Here is a 20,049-nt window from a genome sequence, read left to right on the forward strand (position 1 = left end):
TTAACTAACATAGACATTGATCTATAGGTAACTATAAATTACCTATCCTCATAAATATTTCCAAACATCCAAACAGGAGTTATCATTATTAGCTTGCTGCACATACATGTAAATGTTGACAAGGCCCACAGTAGTATTAAAGACTTGGTTTAGACAATAAAAATTAATGCAGGAGGCAGAGCCAAGATGGCGGCTTGAGTAAAGCAGCGGAAATCTCCTCCCAAAACCATATATATTTTTGAAAATACAACAAACACAACTCTTCCTAAAAGAGAGACCAGAAGATACAGGACAACAGCCATGCTACATCCACACCGGCGAGAAGCCAGCGCCTCGCGAAGGGGGTAAGATACAAGCCGCGGCCCAGCGGGACCCGAGTGCCCCTCACCCCAGCTCCCAGCAGGAGGAGTCGGAGCAGGGAGGGAGAGGGAGCCCAGGACTGCTAAACACCCACCCTTAGCCATCCACACTGGAGCGAAGACACACAGTGCGTGCGTGGGGTTCTGGAAACTAGGGGAACAGGACAGTAAGACCTGTGAGCAGGTCCCTGGAAGCCGGCGCCCCTGGGACAAAGAAAAGCGAGTGCTTTTTGAAAGTCTTAAAGGGACAGGGATGCCACAGCTGGACGGAAGCGTCCCAGGACACTTAGCCCAACAGCTGGGAAGCCTGGGGAATTCCAGGAGCCCTAACCCCCTGGGCGGCAGCGCAGCTCGGAGGCCCCTCACAGAGATAAACAGCCTCCTGGCCGTTTCCCCTCCAACGCAGCTCTGCCATATCGGAGGGGCAGCCTGAGGCAGGCCACACCCATAGCAACCTCGGAGCTTAACTCCATAGTTGCCGAGCAAGAATCAGAAACCCCGTCTGTGCTCAGCTTCCCAGCACAAGCTGCTAGAGGTCACTGTTCTCCCAGGAGAGGAAGGCCACAAACCAGCAAGAAGGGATGTTCCCCCAGCCGTCACACACGCCATTTCCGCAAACTATCTTTATCACCATGAAAAGGCAAAAGAATCTGATACAGACCAAGATCACAGAGTCAAACCCTGAGAAGGAGATAGACCTAACCAGTCTTCCTGAAAAAGAATTCAAAATAAAGGTCATAACCATGTTGACGGAGCTACTGAGAAATATACAAGAGCTAAGGGATGATGTCCGGAAGGAGATTACAGAAATGAAACAATCTCTGGAAGGATTTATAAGCAGAATGGATAAGATACAAGAGGCCATTGATGGAATAGAAACCAGAGAACAGGAACACATAGAAGCTGACAGAGAGAGATAAAAGGATCTCCAGGAATGAAACAATATTAAGAGAACTATGTGACCAATCCAAAAGGAACAAATTCTGCATTAAAGGGGTACCAGAAGAAGAGAGAGAAAAAGGGATAGAAAGTGTCTTTGAAGAAATAATTGCTGAAAACGTCTCCAAACTGGGGGAGGAAATAATTGATCAGACCACGGAAGTACACAGAACTCCCAACAGAAGGGACACAAGGAGGACAACACCAAAACACATAATAATTAAAATGGCAAAGATCAAGGACAAGGAAAGAGTTTTAAAGGCAGCTAGAGAGAGGAAAGAGGTCACCTATAAAGGAAAGCCCATCAGGCTATCATCAGACTTCTCAACAGAAACCTTACAGGCCAGAAGAGAATGGCATGATATATTTAATGCCATGAAACAGAAGGGCCTTGAACCAATAATACTGTATCCAGCATGATTATCATTTAAATATGAAGGAGGGATTAAACAGTTCTCACACAAGCAAAAGTTGAGGGTATTTGCCTCCCACAAACCACCTCTACAGGGTATTTTAGAGGGACTGTTCTAGATGGGAGCACTCCTAAGACTAAATAGATGTCACCAGAGAAAACAAAATCACAGCAAAAAAAGGAGACCAACCAAATACTAACTAAAGGCAAAATATAAAATCAACTACCCACAAAAGCAGTTAAAGGAAACACAAAAGAGCACAGAATAAAACAACCAACATATAAGGAATGGAGGAGGAGGAATAAAAAGGGAGAGAAATAAAGAATCACCAGACAGTGTTTATAACAGCTCAATAAGCGAGTTAAGTTAGACAGTAAGATACTAACTTTGAACCTTTGGTAACCACGAATTTAAAGCCTGCAATGGCAATAAGTACATATCTTTCAATAGTCACCCTTAATGTAAATGGACTGAATGCACCAATCAAAAGACACAGAGTAATAGAATGGATAAAAAAGCAAGACGGGAGCGACACACAGCAGCAATTCACCGGAGAATTCCGCTTTATTAGGGAAAGGTGCTGGGTTATATAGGAAGGGGCATGAGCTGATTGAGGTGTCACTTCTACGGGGCTGGTGGCTATTGGCAAGGTGCTGGGATTAGGGGGCCAAGGGGTGATTGGGCTTCAGGTGGCGCCAGCGGGAACCGAGGACCCGGAAGAGAAGCAGGAAGTTTGCCATCTTATGGGTGGGGGCCCTTCATTCCCCTCTTTCTCCTCTATGGGGTTGTGGACGTTGCTTTCTCTCTGACTGCTTCCTGCTGAACGGGGGCGGAGAAGGGAGTGAGGGCTTGAGGACTGGGAGGAGAGGGTTGATAGGACTCCCCACAGTAAGGATGAGTAGATGTGGACTTCTTCAGAATGGTGCTAAGAAGATACGGGTGCCAGAAGCCAGGCATCTGCGGCCATTGTTTCCAGAAACAGTTTCCAGCGGAGAGAGGGGTCCATCTCAGCGTGTGGTGAGGAGGTTACGTGAGGGTGAGGGATCTTCTGTGGCTAAAAGCTGGTAGTTCCTGAGTAAAAGTTGGTTGAAAGTTTGATTAGAGATTTTACCAACTTGGGATTTGATAAACTTTACAAGGCAAGAAGAGACAGGCGAGGAGAATGATTATTATAGGGCCTGCAATGGGCCAAAGCCAGGTAAGGAAGGGGTTTGTTAGTATTGAAGAGAATGGGTTGGAGAAGTAATACTGTGGGTACCGGGAGTTACTCATGTAGTGAATGGCGCAAGACCAGTAGGGACATCCCCGTAGGTGTCTGGTCATCGCCTGCAACAGGCTTGTTTTTGGTCATAGAGGAAGCAGAGGTAGGGAGAATAAAGGTAGCTGCTAGTGAACACTTCGGTGGAGGGAGGAAAGTGGAGGTATAAAGGCTCGGAGCAGCCTTTCAGAGGGCAGTCTGATGTGGCAATGAGGGCAGTAATTTTTGTTTGATGCTGTGTGTAAGTCTGTCTGACTTTGAATTGCCATACAAAGGAGGCTGGGGTGGCGGGGAAGACAATAGGGATGAGGAAAAAAAGTGAGAGAGAGCGAGGGAGCAGTAAAGGAGGAAAAAGTCATGATTCGGGTATGGATGGCAAAGGGGGTGAATGGGATTTTGGAGGAAAGAGGACAGTAAAGTCAGGAGTCTGGAGGGAGGGAGAGTCTGTAAACTTTTGTAGGTTAAGAGATCCTTTAGTTGATGTGGGGACAGAATGGTAAGGGGCGCCCCGAATGTCAGTTTATGAGCTTCCTTCTGCAAGAGCTGTCCAGCGGCTAATGCCCGTAGGCAGGGGGCCCATCCCTGAACTGTGGGGTCTAATTGCTTGGAAAGATAAGCTACTGGGGCAAAGGATGGGCCATAATGTTGGCCTAGGACTCCTAGAGCTTGACTGGACCTCTCATGAATGTATAATGAGAAGGGCTTCGACAAATCAGGAAGACAGAGAGCTGGGGCTTCCACAAGGGCTCGACGGAGCTTAATGAAGGAGTGTTGGGGTGAGGAGGATAATGGTTCTTCAGGGGGGCCCTTGCTGAGGTCGTATAGGGGTCTTGCCAACAGGGAGAAGTTAGGGATCTACGCTCTAAAATACCCAGCCAGGCCTAGAAAGGAAAGGATTTCTGTCTTGGTTTTGGGAACAGGCAGGTCAGAGAGGAGCCGTTTTCTGTAAAAAATCTTGGGAGGAAGGGTCCAGAGGGATAGAAAAAAAAAAAATGTGTCCTTGAGATCTAGGACTGAGAAGTGGGAGGCCGAGGCAGGGATCCGCGATAAAAGGGTGTATGGATTTGGGACTAAGGGATGGATAGGGACGATGGCCATGTTGACGAGGTGAAGGTCTTGGACAAGGCGGAAAGATCTGTTGGTTTTTTTTAACAGCTAATATGGGGGTATTAAATGGGGAGTGAGTGGGTCTGAGGTAATTTTTGTTTAAAAGATCTTGAATGATGGGTTGGAGGCCTATGAGGGCTGAAGTGGTTAGGGGGTATTGGGCCTGACAGATATACTGAGAGGGGTTATGTAATCTGATAGAGGCAGGAGGACATAGAGCCATGGAGGGGCTTGTAATGTCCCAAACTTTGGGATTTACAGGGTGTATGAGGGCGGAACGGGAGCTTTCATTGGGTAGAGGGGGGTCGTCGGCTATGAGGGCCATCAGAAAGGGGGTACTGGGGGCTGTGGGAGTGGATATAGTTATGGAAACATGGAGGAGAGAAAGGATGTCTCGTCCTAGTAAGGGGATGGGACACTGGGGCATAACCAGGAAGGAGTGGGAGAAAGGTATGGGATTGTCTTGGATTGTGCATAAAAGGGGGGGGTTTTAATGGGAAAATCTGTTTACCTCCTACCCCGACTATAGGAGTAATGGCAGGCGTGGTAGGGCCCCGGTATTCTCGCAAGACTGAGAAGGTGGCTCCTGTATCTAGGAGGAAGGAGATGGGGCGACCGTCTACTATTAAAGTAACCCTGGGCTCCTGTTTGGTGATGGAAATGGTCGGGCGAGAGGCCCCCGGGCCCCATCAATCTTCTTCTGCCAGCCCCACTACGGCGGGCTTAGGATGGGGGTTGTTCGTCCAGCCTCCCCTTCGGGTGGCTGGGCAATCAGACTCCCAGTGGCCCTTTTTGTGGCATCTGGGGCATGGGGTGGTAGCCCTTGACTAATGTCCTTCTTGTCCACACTTGAAACAAGCTCCTGTAGGGGGCTTGTTTGTAGAGGAGCGCCCAGGTTGTGGTTTTATCAGCTGGGCCAACATTTGGAAATTGGCCTGATCAGCCTTTTGTTTACGGCGTTCTTTCTCCTCATCCCGGTTATGGAAGACTTTAAAGGCCACTGTTAGGATCTCAGTCTGTGGGGTAGCGGGGCCCTGTTCTAACTTTTTGAGTTTAGCTTTAATGTCGGGGTAGCTTTGAGCCAGGAAGTATGTCATTAGGACATGTCTTCCGTCAGGCGTTTCTGGGTCCAGGCTGGTAACTGTAATAGGGCTTGAGTGAGTCTGTCTAAGAACTCAGAGGGTGTCTCCTCCCTCCTTTGAATTATGTCTTGGAGCTTTTGAAAATTGACTACTCTACGAGCTGCCTTTTTCAGACCTGTTATTAAGCAGGAGGCAAAAATATCTCAAGAGCAGAGACCTACAGCGGTGTTATAATCCCAGTGTGGGTCTTGTTCGGGGACAGCAGTGGGGCCAGGGGGATAGGTGGGGTCAGTCCTGTGGGTTTTGGTGGCGTGCATTTGGGTGAAGTCCCAAACTCGTCTGCACTCTTCAGGAAGGAGGGTATTGCCCAGGAGCATGAAAATGTCATGTGTGAGGCTGTATGACTGGAGTGTCCATTGAAACTCCTTGATATATGTCATGGGATCAGTGGAAAAGGAACCTAGGCGTTTTCTCCAGTTGGGCTAAATCTCCTAAGGAGAAAGGGTTGTGAACGTGCACGATGCCTTCGGATCCTGCTACTTCTCGGAGGGGGGCAATAATTTTGGGAGGCCCTTGGGACCGAGTCTGAGGGGGACTGAAGGGTCTGGCTCAGTCTGTGGGGGAGAAACAGGTGATGGGGGCAAAGACAGAGGAGGCTCCTGGAAATTAGTTGGAGGGGGGCTGAAAGGCTCAGGCTTGAACTGCAAGGGGGGGGTGAGGTAGGGGAGGAGATGGTGGTGGAGGAAGGGGGAGGGGCTGTTGTAGGAGAGGAGGGGGAAGGGGGTGGGTGGGAGGCTTCTGCGGGGGAGACGGCTTGCAGGCTAGGAGAACTTGGGGGGAGGCGGGGGGAGGAGGGGGAAAGCTTCGGTATAGGGAATCTCCTTCCATTTTCTCAGGCGCTGGCAGTAGTTAAAGAGATCGCGAGTGATGTTAGGATCAAGAGCTCCCCCTGCGGGCCATTGGTTGTTATTGTCTAGGGGGTGTGTCGGCCAATCTTGGGAGCAGTATTTGCGGAGAAGTTTTGGTTTTATATCAGGCGTCAGGGAGAGGGTGGCTAGATGCTTGAGCAGGCATTCAAGAGGTGAACTTCCAGGGAGGGATGAGGAGGCTCCCATGGCTAAAGGACAGAGAAGGAGACAAACAGGGGAAGACGAACGGAGACCCTCGGACTGGGAGCAGACGGCAAGGAGACAAAGGGCGTCCCCGGTGATCCTTGGGGGTCTGCGGAAACTCGTATACGAGTCGGTTTCTTAGGAAGTGTGGGTCGTCACCCAGGCTTCTCTAAGAAGGCAGATGCCGGAGTCCGAGGAACCTAGTACTAGGAGTTTTCGGCGGAAGGAACGGAAGGGGGGTGGGAAGGGAGCGTTCTCATCCGCAAAGGAGTCACCTCATTTATGGCTGTTGGAGGAGGGGCTGAGGGTCCGCCGCAGCCGTGAAGGCCTAAGGCGGGGAGAGTTCCCTCCTCGTCCCCGAGCGTCAGGGCCTTGCCGGATGATCACGGTCAATGGCGCTGCGATAGCTCGGGGAAGTCGGCTCACTCCGGGGGAAAACTTACCCAGAGGCCAAAGAGGAGTGGTGAGTGTGAGGAGCCAGCGCCGGAAAAAGAGGATGGGGGCAAGCTGCTGCTGGTGTCGGGGGAAGATGGGGCCCAGTTGGGGTGTCCCGTCTCCCGGGTTTTGGCACCAATGAAAGGAAGGGAGTGACACACAGCAGCAATTCACCGGAGAATTCCGCTTTATTAGGGAAAGGTGCTGGGTTATATAGGAAGGGGTGTGAGCTGATTGAGGTGTCACTTCTACGGGGCTGGTGGCTATTGGCCAGGTGCTGGGATTAGGGGGGCGAGGGGTGATTGGGCTTCAGGTGGCACCGGCAGGAACTGAGGACCCGGAAGAGAAGCAGGAAGTTCGCCATCTTATGGGTGGGGGCCCTTCAAGACCCATCTATATGCTGCTTACAAGACACTCACCTCAAACCCAAAGACATGCACAGACTAAAAGTCAAGGGATGGAAAAAGACATTTCATGCAAACAACAGGGAGAAAAAAGCAGGTGTTGCAATACTAGTATCAGACAAAATAGAGTTCAAAACAAAGAAAGTAACAAGAGATAAAGAAGGACATTACATAATGATAAAGGGTTCAGTCCAAAAAGAGGATATAACCATTCTAAATACATATGCACCCAACACAGGAGCACCAGCATATGTGAAACAAATACTAACAGAACTAAAGGAGGAAATAGAATGCAATGCATTCATTTTAGGAGACTTCAACACACCACTCACTCCAAAGGATAGATCCACCGGACAGAAAATAAGTAAGGACACAGAGGCACTGAAAAACACACTAGAACAGATGGACCTAATAGACATCTATAGAACTCTACATCCAAAAGCAAACAGGATACACATTCTTCTCAAGTGCACATGAAACATTCTCCAGAATAGACCACATACTAGGGACAAAAAGAGCCTCAGTAAATTACAAAAGATTGAAATCCTACCAACCAACTTTTCAGACCACAAAGGTATAAAACTAGAAATAAATTCTACAAAGAAAACAAAAAGGCTCACAAACACATGGAGGCTTAACAACATGCTCCTAAATAATCAATGGATCAACGAACAAATTAAAGTAGAGATCAAGGAATATATGGAAACAAATGACAACAACAACACAAAGCCCCAATTTCTGTGGGATGCAGCAAAAGCAGTCTTAAGAGGAAAATATATAGCGATCCAGGCACACTTGAAGAAGGAAGAACAATCCCAAATGAATAGTCTAACATCACAATTATCGAAACTGGTAAAAGAAGAACAAATGAGGCCTAAAGTCAGCAGAAGGAGGGACATAATAAAGATCAGAGAAGAAATAAACAAAATTGAGAAGAATAAAACAATAGCAAAAATCAATGAAACCAAGAGCTGGTTCTGTGAGAAAATAAACAAAATAGATAAGCCTTTAGCCAAACTTATTAAGAGAAAAAGAGAATCAACACACATCAACAGAATCAGAAATGAGAATGGAAAAATCATGACAGACTCCACAGAAATACAAAGAATTATTAAAGACTACTATGAAACCTATATGCTAACAAGCTGGAAAACCTAGAAGAAATGGACAACTTCCTAGAAAATTACAACCTTCCAAGACTAACCAAGGAAGAAACACAAAAGTTAAGCAAACCAATTACGAGCAAAGAAATTGAAGCGGTAATCAAAAAACTACCCAAGAACAAAACCCCCAGGCCAGATGTATTTATCTCGGAATTTTATCAGACATAAAGAAAGACATAATACCCACTCTCCTTAAAGTTTTCCAAAAAATAGAAGAGGAGGAAATACTCCCAAACTCATTCTATGAAGCCAACATCACCCTAATACCAAAAACAGGCAAAGACCCCACCAAAAAAGAAAATTATAGAACAATGTCCCTGATGAACGTAGATGCAAAAATACTCAATAAAATATTAGCAAACTGAATTCAAAAATATATCAAAAGGATCATACACCATGACCAAGTGGGATTCATCCCAGGGATGCAAGGATGGTACAACATTTGCAAATCCATCAACATCATTCACCACATCAACAAAAAGAAGGACAAAAACCACATGATCATCTCCATAGATGCTGAAAAAGCATTCGACAAAATTCAACATCCATTCATGATAAAAACTCTCAACAAAATGGGCATAGAGGGCAAGTACCTCAACATAATAAAGGCCATATATGATAAAACCCACAGCTAACATCATATTGAACAGTGAGAAGCTGAAAAGCTTTTCCTCTGAGATCGGGACCAAGACGGATGCCCACTCTCCCCACTGTTATTTAACATAGTACTGGAGGTCCTAGCCACGGCAATTAGACAAAACAAAGAAATACAAGGAATCCAGATTGGTAAAGAAGAAGTTAAACTGTCATTATTTGTAGATGACATGATATTGTACATAAAAATCCCTAAAGACTCCACTCCAAAACTACTAGAACTGATACCGGAATACAGCAAAGTTGCAGGATACAAAATTAACACAGAAATCTGTGGCTTTCCTATACACTAACAATGAACCAATAGAAAGAGAAACCAGGAAAACAATTCCATTCACAATCGCATCAAAAAGAATAAAATACCTAGGAATAAACTTAACCAAGGAAGTGAAAGACCTATACTCTGAAAACTATAAGACACTCTTAAGAGAAATTAAAGAGGACACTAACAAATGGAAACTCATCCCATGCTCTTGGCTAGGAAGAATTAATATCGTCAAAATGGCCATCCTGCCCAAAGCAATATACAGATTTGATGCAATCCCTATCAAATTACCAACAACATTCTTCAACGAACTGGAACAAATAGTTTAAAAATTCATATGGAAACACCAAAGACCCCGAATAGCCAAAGCAATCCTGAGAAAGAAGAATAAAGTGGGGGGGATCTCACTCCCCAACTTCAAGCTCTACTACAAAGCCATAGTAATCAAGACAATTTAGTACTGGCACAAGAACAGAGCCACAGACCAGTGGAACAGATTAGAGACTCCAGACATTAACCCAAACATATATGGTCAACTAATATTTGATAAAGGAGCCATGGACATACAATGGGGAAATGACAGTGTCTTCAACAGATGGTGCTGGCAAAACTGGACAGCTACATGTAAGAGAATGAAACTGGATCACTGTCTAACCCCATACACAAAAATAAATTAGAAATGGATCAAAGACCTGAATGTAAGTCATGAAACCATAAAACTCTTAGGAAAAAACACAGGCAAAAATCTCTTGGACATAAACATCAGCGACTTCTTCACGAACTTATCTACCCGGGCAAGGAAAACAAAAAGCAAAAATGAACAAGTGGGACTACATCAAACTGAAAAGCTTCTGTACAGCAAAGGACACCATCAACAGAACAAAAAGGTACCCTACATTATGGGAGAATATATTCGTAAATGACAGATCCGATAAAGGCTTGACATCCAAAATATATAAAGAGCTCACACACTTCAACAAACAAAAAGCAAATAATCCAATTAAAAAATGGGCAGAGGAGCTGAATAGACAGTTCTCCAAAGAAGAAATTCAGATGGCCAACAGACACATGAAAAGATGCTCCACATCGCTAGTCATAAGAGAAATGCAAATTAAAACCACAATGAGATATCACCTCACACCAGTAAGGATGGTTACCATCCAAAAGACAAACAACAGCAAATGTTGGCGAGGTTGTGGAGAAAGGGGAACCCTCCTACACTGCTGGTGGGAATGTAAATTAGTTCAACCATTGTGCAAAGCAGTATGGAGGTTGCTCAAAATAGACTTACCATTAGACCCAGGAATTCCACTTCTAGGAATTTACCCTAAGAATGCAGCAGCCCAGTTTGAAAAAGACAGACGCACCCCTATGTTTATCGCAGCACTATTTACAATAGCCAAGAAATGGAAGCAAGCTAAGTGTCCATCAGTAGATGAATGGATAAAGAAAAGGTGGTACATATACACAATGGCATATTATTCAGCATAAGAAGAAAACAAATCCTACAATTTGCAACAACGTGGATGGAGCTAGAGGGTATTATGCTCAGTGAAATAAGCCAAGCGGAGAAAGACAAATACCAAATGATTTCACTCATATGTGTAGTATAAGAACAAAGAAAAACTGAAGGAACAAAACAGCAGCAGAATCACAGAACCCAAGAAGGGACTAACAGTTACCAAAGGGAAAGGGACTGGGGAGAGTGGGAGGGTAGGGAGGGATAAGGGTGGGGAAGAAGAAAGGGGGTATTATGATTAGCATGTATAATGTGGGGGGTGAGGGAAAGGGGAGGGCTGTGCAACACAGAGAAGACAAGTAGTGATTCTACAACATCTTACTACGCTGATGAACAGTGACTGTAATGGGGTTTGTGGGAGGCCTTGGTGAAGGGGAGAGCCTAGTAAACATAATTCATGTAATTGTAGATTTATTATAACAAAATAAAAAATAAAAAAATAAAATAAAATAAAGAACCCCCCCAAAAAAAATTAATGCAGGAAGTTAATAAAAGGCCTCATGAGTATGTTTTATTCCAAAAATCTAGGCCCAAGTAAAATCATTCTCAAATAGGAGCATTTGTCACCTAAATTACTTTCTCCAAAGTAAGTTACCTTAAGATATAACTTGTGAATGTATTGCTGCTGACTGAAATCTTAATTTAGAAATCAGTCTAAAAACTAACGAAATGGTTTTAAACACAAGTAGTCAATGCTGTTATCAACTGAAGTTTAACTCAGAGCTGAACAAATTGTAAGATAGCAGATATATCTATTTAAAAGAGAACAAGTCTCCAGCATAGTGAGAAGAAGCTATCATTCAAGAACTTTACGGCTATTGTCTGTGTGCTTTGTTATGTGCCATGCTTTGTCAACAGAAAAGCACTAAGCATATATTGGTTATTATCTTCTCATCCAGTTTTCATATTTCCCAAGGTTCAGTCCTCAACTTTATCTTCCCTCCAGAACTCATCCACCTTGATAACTTGAAGCAATAGTCATAGTTGATCTCCACATTTTTTTCAGTCCTATGCTGAGTTACAGAGAATGAAACATCTGTTTTCCTTCACTCTGTCTCTCTATATTAAAACCTCCACCTAATGATAGGCATTTCTTATGGAAGCTTCACCATAACCTCAAACTCAAAAAAGGCTAATCTAAATTCATAATTATAGCTCCCATAATTGAGTACCCCAGCTAATTTTTTCTACTTTTGTCAATGGTATCTTTCGTAGTTGATTCCTTCCTTTCTGTTGCCCTCATATTTTTTAACCAACTTCATGTCTCCTGCAATTATGCCCTCCTTTCTACTGCTACTATTTCCCACCTACAGCCCAACCCAGGCCTGATCACTTCATATCTGGAACACTTGAACTGTTGTTTTCTCAGTCTCACTCCATTCCCACCGCCTGTGCTCCTTCCTGCAACTCCAAGTGAAGAAGCAAGGTTAATGGGAGGGCAAGTAATGAGACAGCACACGGCAACTGTCACCCAATCCAGAGAAGGGGTCAAAATATGTATACTACAGTATGGAGGTTCCTCAAAATAGACTTACCATTTGACCCAGGAATTCCACTTCTAGGAATTTACCCTAAGAATGCAGGAGCCCAGTTTGAAAAAGACAGATGCACCCCTATGTTTATCGCAGCACTATTTACAATAGCCAAGAAATGGAAGCAACCTAAGTGTCCATCAGTAGATGAATGGATAAAGAAGATGGAGTATAAGTGGAGTATACTCATCTGTGGAGTATAAGAACAAAGAAAAACTGAAGGAACAAAACAGCAGCAGAATCACAGAACCCAAGAAGGGACTAACAGTTACCAAAGGGAAAGGGACTGGGGAGAATGGGAGGGTAGGGAGAGATAAGGGCAGGGAAGAAGAAAGGGGGTATTATGATTAGCATGTATCATGTGGGGGGTGGGGGAAAGGGGAGGGCTGTGCAACACTTTGGCTCTGCCAAAGGAGAATAGGAGCTGCTCTGTGAAGTGGGTCTATGGCAGAAGGGACCAGGGAGCTACAACACTGACCCTAAAAAATCTACACACACCACCTCCACAGAGACCACTGTCAAAACGCAACCAGATGAACCAGAGTGAGGCCAGATCTACCTCTTCTATCTACAGAGGTTCACACAATGAGACCTCTGCCTCCACTGACTGGTCTTCTTCCCCTAACTCCAAAAGGGAGAAAAGTAGGAAACATACTAAAGCCAGATTACGTCTCTTCTTTCATCCTAACAGCTTCAACCTTTCTTCAGGGAGAAGAATGAGAGTGCAATTAATGTTTTTGTGGCTTGTGTGTTTTTTTTTTTTTTAATGACTGAAACCTGACTTTATTTCTGGAGTAAGTTTTCTCTAAGTAATTAAAAGTGGCAGAAAACTTATGACATCAAACCAAGACATTATTAAGGAATTGTACTTCAAAGGGAAGTGGAGGGGATGGGGCAGATGTTTTACACAGTATGACTGGAGAGTACTTAAGGAAAAAATAAAGCCATTTCATGTTCATACCTCAAAATTTCAATTCCTCAGTAAACAAGCTGTACTATTTTTCCAATCTTATCTCTCAACACATTCCTAAATTCCTAAAATTTCACCACATCACCATCCTCTACCGTCCCTAACCAGTCCTCCACTCCTCCAAACAATTTGCACACTAATATTTCCATGGCTTTGTTCCCACTTAGAAATATCCTTCCCTTCAATATATCCAGGGCCAAATTATAAAGGTCCAATTCTAAAGCCACATCTTCCTCCAATTTTTCATCATCAAAAGTACAAAAATAAAATCTCATGTAAATGAAAACATACTGAATTTATCCTGATCAAGCACATAGTCACAAGCCTTCCTTGTGACATTTCTGAATAGGCAATCTTCAACCTTTTAAATGATCTCTACTTGCAGAAGGACAAACCTCACTCTGAACTGAATCAAACTTCTTAAATCTCAAATATAATGGTAATAATAAATAAATAAAACTAATAAATACATTCTTTACTACATTTACACTCATTCCCACAAATATTGAGTGCTTCTCAATGAAGATGGACTCACTAAGTTTACACAATGATTTGGGGGAGTCAGCAGCATTTAATGGGGGAGAACCAGGTTTTAAGAAGACTTGGAATGTGCAAGACAGTGCAGAACAACAGAAATCTGTCTCATTCTGAGTATTTTTCTAGGTAAAAAATAACCTTGTTTTTGTAATTACCTCAGCTTAGGCTGTTTTACGTTATTATCATCCTGTAAATTTAAAAAGGCTTAGTTTAAGTTCAAAAGACAAGTACTTTCTTCTATGCTGTTGCTCAATAATACATCCACAACCTTTGAAAAAGTCTTCACACAAACTGGCATCTGATAACAACTTAGCTTACAAATCTGTTTTCTGATGCTCAAAATGAACACTGACTGGAAGCAAAAGGAAAAGGAGAGGAGTTAATGATTCATGTGTATATACGTGGCAAAGCCATCACTGAAAATTAAATAACTGTACAAGAATGGTGGGGGTCAGTGGGGTGCCATGATGAGCTTGATTAGTTCCTTGATTAGTCAGGGGAAAAAAACAGTCAGCTGAGTCCTCTTGTGGGCCTCCAGTTGGCAATGCTGATTAGGCTAATTTGGTTACTGTCCAAGTTTTTTCTTGGAGGGGAGGATGTTATCAAAACTACTGAGGATGGAATAGCCTAGGAGTAGAATAAAGGGGGAGGGTGTAAAACTAGACAGTTGTTTACAAAAGCGTTTCAATTAAGTGCTTGTACAAATCAAATCCCACTACATATAGTGATTACAAATACAGGTTACTTATTTGTAGATTTTCTGAAGTAAAAAGGTAACAGTTTGACTTTTTAGCAACTCTGGCTCATTAAGGGAAAATACTGCATTTAAAAACTTAGCAGTCACAAAATTCATCTTAATACAAGCATTTTTTCCAAGTTGTTTCTGACACAGTACTACAGGACCAATTCACACTTTCAAAATTGTTTCGGTGGAGTGAGAACTGGTTTCGCTCTTACTGGAGCTCATCAGCTGTAGGCAACTGCTCAAGAAACATTTATTTGCCTTAAAGACAACTATCAATCACCTTGGATTTTATTTCTTAATGAAAGAACTCATACTTGCACAAAATCATTTCCATAGAGAAGCCACACAAATGAAGTGTCTTTAACAACATTTAGTACTATTTCTTATTTTCCTAGAAATCAGCTGTATAAACAAAAAATTCAAGCTTACTCAAGAAACTGCAAATACAAATGAATCCAATCTGCAGATACTTGTCAACAGGTTACCAAGCAAGCCTCCCAAAAGTACTAAGTCAGAAATACATTTCCAAACTAGGTATTAATTTGTTCATGAAGTATATATTGAGTATGCATTATGGGCAGGCACTGTTCTATCTATGTATTGGGAACATGGCAGAGAATAAAACACAAATCCCTTATGGAGTTTACATTCTGCAGTGGACCAATATGTAAAAGCTCTATGCTATCTTACAACGCTGAAGGACAGTGATTGCAATGGGGTTGGGGGGGACGTGATAATATGGGTGAATGTTGAAACCACAATGTTGCTCATGTAAAACCTTCATATGATTGTATATCAATGATAATTTAATTTTTTAAAAAAAAGCTCTATACTAAAGCTTTTGCTCTTTGTGTTCACAGTATTTTAATTTGAAGGTATATTAATGTTTCATCAGAAGCTATGTAAGGTATGCATGAGTGTTTTAACTCTAAGAGAAAAGTTTGACTCAGTTCAGCGTAAGTATTATTTAAAAAATAAACTACAAATTTTTAAATTGCAAGCTGTACCATTTGAGTATTAAATAATACCAGCTGTATACTTCTCAAAAAACATCCATTAAGGTAATAAGCATTTATAAAAGAGAAAAGATAAGCATGCTGAACCTGTGAGAGCACTACTGTTCTTCAGTATAATGGTTTACTATCCTTTGAAGGAAAAGTTACATCAAAAGGCTTTTTCATACTCTCCAAACAAACTTTGAAAGCAGCATAAACAGGAGAGTAACTTTTTTCCTGGCCAGTTTTAACAAAGTTCTGATAGGGCAATTAAAGTCAGAAGCAATAAATTAAATTAAAAAAGCATCCATAGTCCAACATAATCTGATCACAACCCCCAAGTAACTAGCTTTTGATAAATCCTGATAACTTTAAAATACAAACACTTGCCCAGATAAAGTTTTTAAAAATATAATAAAATAACGGAACAGAAAAGAACCTGGGTAAGAAATATGAAAACCTTATTTCGCATGATGAAAATATCTGACACTGAATGAAGGTCATAGATGGTGAATTCATGCAAATCAAACTCTACTTTTAAAAGATTAAAAACTGGGCTGGCTATATCAAAAAAATCTAGTTCTGTCAAAATGAAATATTTTGCAAAGTAATCACACTGAAATTACCTTTTGGGTAAAATTAACTTTAATATATTGAGTTTCCTTATATGAAATATCACTAGATTTTACAAGTTGCCTTTAGTCCACCAGTTTAAAAAGCTTATTAGATGAGGCCAAGGTAGTGACTGCTGGGGGTTTGTTTAGCTTTGCACCCAAGACTCAGGGAAGAGTTACTTTTACAGTATATGCATCACATCATAAAAACAGATGTTAAAAGACAGGGCAATAGATGCAGCAGGAGTCCCCACCTCCCTGCCCAAGAACAGAACCAAATCCTGTGACAGGATAAATAGGAGAATGAAAAATGATGGTCCATCAAGACTTCAGGAAAAACAGGGTAAGTGGACAGACCATATAGCACATTATCAAGTTGTATGTCATATTATCAGTTTGGTATGTTAGATCCATGCAATTTTTATATATCTAATAAGTTTTAGAGAAGTTATTACTATAGAAATATTTTTAAACTACTTGTATTAGAGCTATCTCAACTTTAATGAGTCTAAGAAAACATGAAAAATATTTTCAGCTAACTTTCCCCCCAGATCTGAAACTGAAGAAAAAAAAAAGAATTTGACCTATGGTTTCCATTTCAAAAAGGAAGGCTAATGATTTTTTTAAAAATTAAAGTTGTTTCATGTAATTGTAGATTAATGATAGCAAAATAAAAATTAAAGTTGTAAGTCTATCTTACATTAAGGATTTCTGGTAAATGTTTAAATTTTGAAACCACCTTTGACCTGGGCTTTGTTAATTTGGTACTATGTAGTTTGTTCAAAAAATTTAGTTATTCATTAGCACTTACTACATAATTACCCCTATAGAAGACTGTCAGTGCACATGTCTTAATGAAGGAAAACACACTCATAATCTTATCAATACTTTGCTGGGTCTGATTTCTACTTTGTGTCTACTGACGCTTCGACTCAGTATTTTTCCTTGTTTACTTCCTAGCCCAAATAGATTTTTAAAATCTCAATAGCTGAGAAACAAAGTTCAAAGAAAAAGTTTAAAGTAATGATAAGATTAGAGGATTATCTGTAAATTTAGATGATGTATGCTCTCATTGTTGCCCTGAAATGAATATTTAGGGCATATAACATAATAAATAACATTTGCAATATTGTAAGCCCTGTGACATGTTTATGAGAAATTAAAAGAACAGCTGTAGTTATTTAAATCTAGACATAAGGGATAAAAGAAAAACCTAAATTTTATTGGAAAAAAAAAAAAATGACTTGAGGTTAAGTTTTTTCTTTAACGTGAAACTGTTAGATGAACTTGGAAAACCACCAGGACAGGTTACTAGTCTTTCTTCAAAGGTAAAGATGATTTTTCTAAATCTCTAAATAAGCCTGCTTCTACCTATCATTTCTTCCTGCAGAGTCAGTCTACTGCACAACATGTTTTAACTTTACTGCATGATGTCAACATGTAGGTGTAAACAGATTTTTTAAAAATTAAATATGCTAAGCAATCATTATCAGCTATGCTGTCATTGTATAGCATCAAAGGACAACTCTTTATGGGTGAAGGAAGTAAAAGGTTAAAGACTGGTTACTGTGCTACCACTCCTTACCTCTTAGCAATAATTAGGACTCTGACACTCTATGGAATCTCCACTATTTAAAGAAACTGGTATGTTTATATGCAGATATTCTGAATCACACAAGGACTTAAAAAGAATAAAATGAATATAAACACAATCCATGCATTTCCAGGGAATAAAAGAGAAAAAACAATATAAATACAAGTCAGACATTTGCTGGTAGATCCTTCAGTAATTATAAAAGCTTGCCTAGTACAATACAAAAAGGAGTTTAATTCTTTATACTGTACGACTTATGAATTACCCAATACCTTCACTGAATGTTAAATAACATGAAAAGAGACAAAAAGGAAGGAAAAAGAAAAAAGAATTAGGCTAATCGTCAGTATTTTCTACTTGAGTAATGACGGGTAAAGAACTGAAAAGAGGCGTACAGAGAACACTATACGTACACAGGAGATGGCTCAAGTTTCACGCTCAATCTCTCTTTAACAATCTTTCCCACAAGCTCAGCACTGCAAATATGACTGTGTAGTTAGTTGGGAAGGCTGAACCCACAACTAGCATACCTAAACACTAAACAGCAGATCTTTTCTTATAAATGACTACCACCACAACTCTTGAAACACTGTTCCCTGGTTTACTGCACATTTTCCTTAGAAAAACTCTCAGCCTATCATTTTGGAAGAAATAAGAGCTGGGCATCAAGGGAACATCTCACACACACGGAGAAAACTGCCAAATACCTGGAACTGTGTATTTTTATACCTGGAACGACATATACTTACTCTACTAATTCCCATAGGTAACAAGAAGACTATTACGTAAGTCAAACAGGCAGATTCTAATCCAGATGTTCAGATTCCTAAATCCAGGCCTCTTGCCTCTGAACAAAATCAAGATGTGAATATTATCTAAGTTATTAAATGGTAAAGAGTTGAGCAATAGCTACACCTACACTGTTCCGGATTACTACTAGGTAGTATGTAGGACTTTACCATTTTACAAGCTTGACAGAAACACAAATCTGAAATATCCTTACCAGCCACGGTTTATCAAATGCCTTGATGTCGCTGGAGGAAAGGCAACAACAAAAAAAAACAAGAATACTAACCACAAGCCCAAAGAATCGTTTCCTAAGTTACTTAAAAATCACAGCAACAGAAGTATTTCGAAGAGGGTAGAAAGTCGCCTCAACAGTAAAGATAAAACACACACACGGTCAACTTGGAGACGAAAAGAGAAATGGGCAACTGAACCTATGAAAGACCGCCGAGCAGGTGGGGCTTCGCGGCAGTCAGCCCTGGGGGCCCAGGCAATCGGTCCGATCCGCCGCACCCCGCGTCCCGCTCCGGAAGGGCGGCCCCCGCAAGCCTCGCCAGCCCCTCGGCCACCCCATCCCCGCGGCCCGGGGCCAAGGGGGCAGGCAGCGAGAGGAGGAGATCCAGAACTCCGGCCCCCAGCGCTCGCCTCACCCCAACGAGAGGAACCAGCAGGAGCCACCCCGGGACCCGCAGGACGGCGCGGGAGGTGGGCAGCCCCGCCGCGCCGCCACTCCCCGGTCCGCCCTGGTGCCCCTCTGTACTCACCCCACTTCTCCGAGCCTCAGGCCGCACCCCTACCGAGGCCGACGAAGCTCCGACTCAGGGACTAACTTATCCATAGCGGGGTCCGGCGGACCAGAAGGTGGAGAAGAGGACAGTGGTGGGGAACGGGGTCAGCACCGCGCTCCCTCCGGCAGGGACTCACCAAACCCCCGCGGAGCTGACACATCAACAAAGATGGCGGCGACGCTGAGGCCGGCCTCGCTAGAGCTGAGGGGGCGGGGCCCTCGGGAGGAGCCAATCCGCGCGGCGAGGGCGGTGTGACGCAAAGGCACCTTGGGGCCAGGGTACCGTGCTGGCCGTGGACTGGGCGGGAGCAGCCCCGGCTCCTGTTACCAGAGCGCCCGGCGGGGCACCCAAACTCGCGGGGCTTCCACGCCCAGGCAGACGCGGCGCGCCGTCTCTGCTGCCGACTGCCCTGTCCGGCCCCTCACACCACTCCCTGACCCAAACGGGTTCTTTAATTCTGTAGGACAGTCTTATTGGATATAATCCCTCCTCTCCCTTTGGCCCTTCCTTGTATTAGTCAGGGGCATAAAGCAATAAAAGAATTCGAAATCGTGACTTCCCAGCTCTGATGTGCAAACCTTGCACCTGATGTGGGCGGAGTCAGCTGCAGACTACTTGCGAGTCTGACATTTCATCCCTGGTAGAGACTGGGGGTTTCCATAACCTCGCGTCCGTGAGCACAGCGTGGCTCCTAGTGCCATTGTTCAATAATAACCTGTTGGTGTATTTGTCTCTGGCACCGGACTGGGAGCGCCTTTAGCGCGGAAAGTGTCCTCTC

General features: G+C 42.9%; 1 protein-coding gene across 2 annotated transcripts in view; it reads right to left on the minus strand.

Annotated features, from left to right (window-relative positions):
* CCDC186 (coiled-coil domain containing 186) overlaps positions 1 to 19,693 on the minus strand; it is a 59,208-nt gene extending 39,515 nt beyond the window's left edge. For both annotated transcript variants that reach the window (XR_008999028.1, XM_036898626.2), the window contains exon 1: positions 19,248 to 19,693. The gene's annotated coding sequence lies outside the window, so the exon portion shown is untranslated. The remainder of the gene's footprint in view (positions 1 to 19,247) is intronic.
* Between the last annotated feature and the right edge of the window lie 356 nt (positions 19,694 to 20,049).

Source organism: Manis pentadactyla, chromosome 8 (genome assembly GCF_030020395.1).
Source record: "Manis pentadactyla isolate mManPen7 chromosome 8, mManPen7.hap1, whole genome shotgun sequence".
Classification (NCBI taxonomy): Eukaryota; Metazoa; Chordata; class Mammalia; order Pholidota; family Manidae; genus Manis; species Manis pentadactyla.